Here is a 5,611-nt window from a genome sequence, read left to right as displayed (position 1 = left end):
CCACCGTTTTTAACAGCTGTCCGGGTGGCTGGTCTCTGATGATCCCGCAGGTGAAGAAGCTGGATGTGGAGGTCCTGGGCATGGTTGCACGTCAGTGGGGGTCAGTGGGGGTCAGTGACGTTTAAGATGAGGGAGGACGATTTGTTTTTCATGAGCACATGGCCTTATTTCTTTTATAGCATATTGGATGACTCTCATTCATATTCCATTCACCCAGTTCAATGTAACAGTGACAGGTTTAGGTTACTGTCATTCATATTCACCCAGTTCAATGTAACAGTGACAGGTTTAGGTTACTGTCATTCATATTCACCCAGTTCAATGTAACAGTGATAGGTTTAGGTTACTGTCATTCATATTCACCCAGTTCAATGTAACAGTGATAGGTTTAGGTTACTGTCATTCATATTCACCCAGTTCAATGTAACAGTGATAGGTTTAGGTTACTGTCATTCATATTCCATTTACCCAGTTCAATGTAACAGTGATAGGTTTAGGTTACTGTCATTCATATTCACCCAGTTCAATGTAACAGTGATAGGTTTAGGTTACTGTCATTCATATTCACCCAGTTCAATGTAACAGTGACAGGTTTAGGTTACTGTCATTCATATTCCATTCACCCAGTTCAATGTAACAGTGATAGGTTTAGGTTACTGTCATTCATATTCCATTCACCCAGTTCAATGTAACAGTGATGGGTTTAGGTTACTGTCATTCATATTCCATTTACCCAGTTCAATGTAACAGCGATAGGTTTAGGTTACTGTCATTCATATTCACCCAGTTCAATGTAACAGTGATAGGTTTAGGTTACTGTCATTCATATTCACCCAGTTCAATGTAACAGCGATAAGTTTAGGTTACTGTCATTCATATTCCATTTACCCTGTTCAATGTAACAGTGATAGGTTTAGGTTACTGTCATTCATATTCACCCAGTTCAATGTAACAGTGATAGGTTTAGGTTACTGTCATTCATATTCCATTCACCCAGTTCAATGTAACAGCGATAGGTTTAGGTTACTGTCATTCATATTCACCCAGTTCAATGTAACAGTGATAGGTTTAGGTTACTGTCATTCATATTCACCCAGTTCAATGTAACAGTGATAGGTTTAGGTTACTGTCATTCATATTCACCCAGTTCAATGTAACAGTGATAGGTTTAGGTTACTGTCATTCATATTCCATTCACCCAGTTCAATGTAACAGCGATATGTTTAGGTTACTGTCATTCATATTCACCCAGTTCAATGTAACAGCGATAGGTTTAGGTTACTGTCATTCATATTCACCCAGTTCAATGTAACAGCGATAGGTTTAGGTTACTGTCATTCATATTCACCCAGTTCAATGTAACAGCGATAGGTTTAGGTTACTGTCATTCATATTCACCCAGTTCAATGTAACAGTGATAGGTTTAGGTTACTGTCATATTCACCCAGTTCAATGTAACAGCGATAGGGTTTAGGTTACTGTCATTCATTTCACCCAGTTCAATGTAACAGCGATAGGTTTAGGTTACTGTCATTCATATTCACCCAGTTCAATGTAACAGTGATAGGTTTAGGTTACTGTCATTCATATTCACCCAGTTCAATGTAATGGTTTAACAGTTCAATGTAACAGTGACAGGTTTAGGTTACTGTCATTCATATTGCATTCACCCAGTTCAATGTAACAGCGATAGGTTTAGGTTACTGTCATTCATATTCACCCAGTTCAATGTAACAGCGATAGGTTTAGGTTACTGTCATTCATATTCACCCAGTTCAATGTAACAGCGATAGGTTTAGGTTACTGTCATTCATATTCCATTCACCCAGTTCAATGTAACAGCGATAGGTTTAGGTTACTGTCATTCATATTCACCCAGTTCAATGTAACAGCGATAGGTTTAGGTTACTGTCATTCATATTCACCCAGTTCAATGTAACAGCGATAGGTTTAGGTTACTGTCATTCATATTCACCCAGTTCAGTGTAACAGCGACAGGTTTAGGTTACTACATGATACTAGATTGTTCCCCTGTACCCATCATGAGGTTGCTACAACCTGGGAATGAAAGATTACAACACAGTGCAACGCAGGTAAAAATCCACATTTGAGGTGACAGACAGTGATATTCAATAGTGCCTTGCAGACTCTCTCTCCTGCATCTAGCTGATCTCGGGTGTTATCATTAGTCCAACAGTTACAAACGAGAGTTTCTATTGGACACATTCGAGTACGTTTATCTCCGTTTGCTTCCGTTTTTTAAGAAACGTTTTTCAACAGAATCGATGGAATGAATTACACCCCTGATCACGTGGAAACACAGTTCACTTTCAAAGCAGCCACGTTCTATTCCGATTGCTGCGGCGGCACCGGTGAAGCTTTAATCACGTGTTCTGAAGTGCATATCAGACTGAGAGGCTAATTATTCTTAAGTAGTTCTTTATTAGTTTTAGTTTAGAAAAACAGCTTGATTGCTGTAGCAACATCAGGGAAACTGGGCACAAGGGAGTGATACTTCAAATAAGCAATCGGGCAACATCTTTAATTGAGCCTCATTCTCCTTAATTGCCAGCCTCGTTACAGAAAGAGATTAACTGTATAGAAAGCTTTGGGGACAGGTCGTCTGGACAGACAATACATATGCAGATGCAAACATCTTTAGCGGATAATAATTCTTGCTCAAACAAAAAACAGGCGGTTGGCCATTTTGTTCATAAACCGGTGTTTGAGTTTTGTAGTTGATATATCAATATCAACAGTCTATTAGTCTAGTAGTCTAGTTTATCTCTGATATATCTTGACATACGCCATTCAAGACTATGTTTACATTTTTGCGCAGCGCAGTGGCCATCTAATGCACAATGTCTCAGGAAAGACTGGGTCTGGGTCTGTCAATACTTAGTATAATAAACAACCTACAGTAGGCCTACAACCTATCAAATCTAATGTATTCATATAGCCCTTCTTACATCAGCTGATATCTCAAAGTGCTGTACCGAAACCCAGCCTAAAACCCCCAAACAGAAAGCAATGCAGGTGTAGAAGCCCGGTGGCTAGGAAAAACTCCCTAGAAAGGCCAAAACCTAGGAAGAAACCTAGGAAGAAACCTAGAGAGAAACCAGGCTATGAGGGGTGGCCAGTCCTCTTCTGCCTGTGCCGGGTGGAGATTATAACAGAACATGGCCAAGATGTTAAAATGTTCATAAATGACCAGCATGGTCAAATAATAATAATCACAGTAGTTGTAGAGGGTGCAGCAAGTCAGCACCTCAGGAGTAAATGTCAGTTGGCCTTTCATAGCCGGTCATCATAGCCGATCATTAAGAGTATCTATACAGCTCCTGCTGTCTCTAGAGAGTTGAAAACAGCAGGTCTGGGACAGGTAGCACGTCCGGTGAACAGGTCAGGGTTCCATAGCCGCAGGCAGAACAGTTGAAACTGGAGCAGTAGCATGGCCAGGTGGACTGGGGACAAGCAAGGAGTCCTCATGCCTGGTAGTCCTGAGGCATGGTCCAAGAGTTCAGGCCCTCCAGAGAGAGAAAGAAAGAGAGAATTAGAGAGAGCATACTTGAACCCAGACAGGAAGCAACCCAGACAGGAAGATCACGTCAGTGACTCAACCCACTCAAGTGACGCCTATGTAGCTCTGCGTTGTGTGTGGTTGATTGAGACTATAGACGTGGATTTTGGAGATCAGGTAGTTTTAATCAAGCAGAACTCACTCTCTGCATCCAAAAGGAAATAAAACATTTGTAGAGCCACATATGTTCCGTGAATCGTCGCCTCTTTCTACAACAGATGCACAATAGGAGGGACTGGGATCATTCGAGGAGCTAGCCATCGTTCACACATAGCCTGCTAATACCTGAGCTAGCTATTATTAACCACATGTTGAATTCAGAATGTTGATGTCATCCTAAAAAGTACAATTACAATCTTAATTTAACAATACCATCCACTTATGAGTAACCTCTAAATATACATCATTATTCATGAACAGAACACTGTGTGTATGACTTTGCACTGAAAAGAATCAATCTTTTCTGAAGACAGAAAAAGCGTTATGTCCTGGGAGTAGAGGAGTGTGTACTAACGTTATGTCCTGGGAGTAGAGGAGTGTGTACTAACGTTATGTCCTGGGAGTAGAGGAGTGTGTACTAACGTTATGTCCTGGGAGTAGAGGAGTGTGTACTAACGTTATGTCCTGGGAGTAGAGGAGTGTGTACTAACGTTATGTCCTGGGAGTAGAGGAGTGTGTACTAACGTTATGTCCTGGGAGTAGAGGAGTGTGTACTAACGTTATGTCCTGGGAGTAGAGGAGTGTGTACTAACGTTATGTCCTGGGAGTAGAGGAGTGTGTACTAACGTTATGTCCTGGGAGTAGAGGAGTGTGTACTAACGTTATGTCCTGGGAGTAGAGGAGTGTGTACTAACGTTATGTCCTGGGAGTAGAGGAGTGTGTACTAACGTTATGTCCTGGGAGTAGAGGAGTGTGTACTAACGTTATGTCCTGGGAGTAGAGAGTAGAGGAGTGTGTACTAACATTATGTCCTGGGAGTAGAGGAGTGAGTACTAACGTTATGTCCTGGGAGTAGAGGAGTGTGTACTAACGTTATGTCCTGGGAGTAGAGGAGTGTGTACTAACGTTATGTCCTGGGAGTAGAGGAGTGTGTACTAACGTTATGTCCTGGGAGTAGAGGAGTGTGTACTTACTTACGTTATGTCCTGGGAGTAGAGGAGTGTGTACTAACGTTATGTCCTGGGAGTAGAGGAGTGTGTACTAACGTTATGTCCTGGGAGTAGAGGAGTGTGTACTAACGTTATGTCCTGGGAGTAGAGGAGTGTGTACTAACGTTATGTCCTGGGAGTAGAGGAGTGTGTACTAACGTTATGTCCTGGGAGTAGAGGAGTGTGTACTAACGTTATGTCCTGGGAGTAGAGGAGTGTGTACTAACGTTATGTCCTGGGAGTAGAGGAGTGTGTACTAACGTTATGTCCTGGGAGTAGAGGAGTGTGTACTAACGTTATGTCCTGGGAGTAGAGGAGTGTGTACTAACGTTATGTCCTGGGAGTAGAGGAGTGTGTACTAACGTTATGTCCTGGGAGTAGAGGAGTGTGTACTAACGTTATGTCCTGGGAGTAGAGGAGTGTGTACTAACGTTATGTCCTGGGAGTAGAGGAGTGTGTACTAACGTTATGTCCTGGGAGTAGAGGAGTGTGTACTAACGTTATGTCCTGGGAGTAGAGGAGTGTGTACTAACGTTATGTCCTGGGAGTAGAGGAGTGTGTACTAACGTTATGTCCTGGGAGTAGAGGAGTGTGTACTAACGTTATGTCCTGGGAGTAGAGGAGTGTGTACTAACGTTATGTCCTGGGAGTAGAGGAGTGTGTACTAACGTTATGTCCTGGGAGTAGAGGAGTGTGTACTAACGTTATGTCCTGGGAGTAGAGGAGTGTGTACTAACGTTATGTCCTGGGAGTAGAGGAGTGTGTACTAACGTTATGTCCTGGGAGTAGAGGAGTGTGTACTAACGTTATGTCCTGGGAGTAGAGGAGTGTGTACTAACGTTATGTCCTGGGAGTAGAGGAATGTGTACTAACGTTATGTCCT

The 5,611-nt window shown here is 42.3% G+C and overlaps 1 long non-coding RNA gene across 9 annotated transcripts; it reads left to right on the top strand.

The window, feature by feature from the left end:
* Nucleotides 1-208: 208 nt before the first annotated feature.
* Nucleotides 209-1,975, top strand: LOC127909023 (uncharacterized). Of its 9 annotated transcripts, XR_008069445.1 has the most exons (5): nucleotides 209-442; nucleotides 498-597; nucleotides 918-1,172; nucleotides 1,228-1,427; nucleotides 1,750-1,975. It is a non-coding gene; the product is annotated as an uncharacterized LOC127909023 (long non-coding RNA). The 9 variants fall into 9 exon arrangements; XR_008069451.1 differs by lacking the exon at nucleotides 498-597 and having other exon boundaries at nucleotides 968-1,172; XR_008069447.1 differs by lacking the exon at nucleotides 498-597 and having other exon boundaries at nucleotides 1,328-1,427; nucleotides 1,800-1,975.
* The last annotated feature ends 3,636 nt before the right edge of the window (nucleotides 1,976-5,611 follow it).

The sequence above is a fragment of the Oncorhynchus keta genome, chromosome 18, assembly GCF_023373465.1.
Source record: "Oncorhynchus keta strain PuntledgeMale-10-30-2019 chromosome 18, Oket_V2, whole genome shotgun sequence".
Lineage (NCBI taxonomy): Eukaryota > Metazoa > Chordata > Actinopteri > Salmoniformes > Salmonidae > Oncorhynchus > Oncorhynchus keta.
This window is presented reverse-complemented; position numbering and strand designations above follow the sequence as displayed.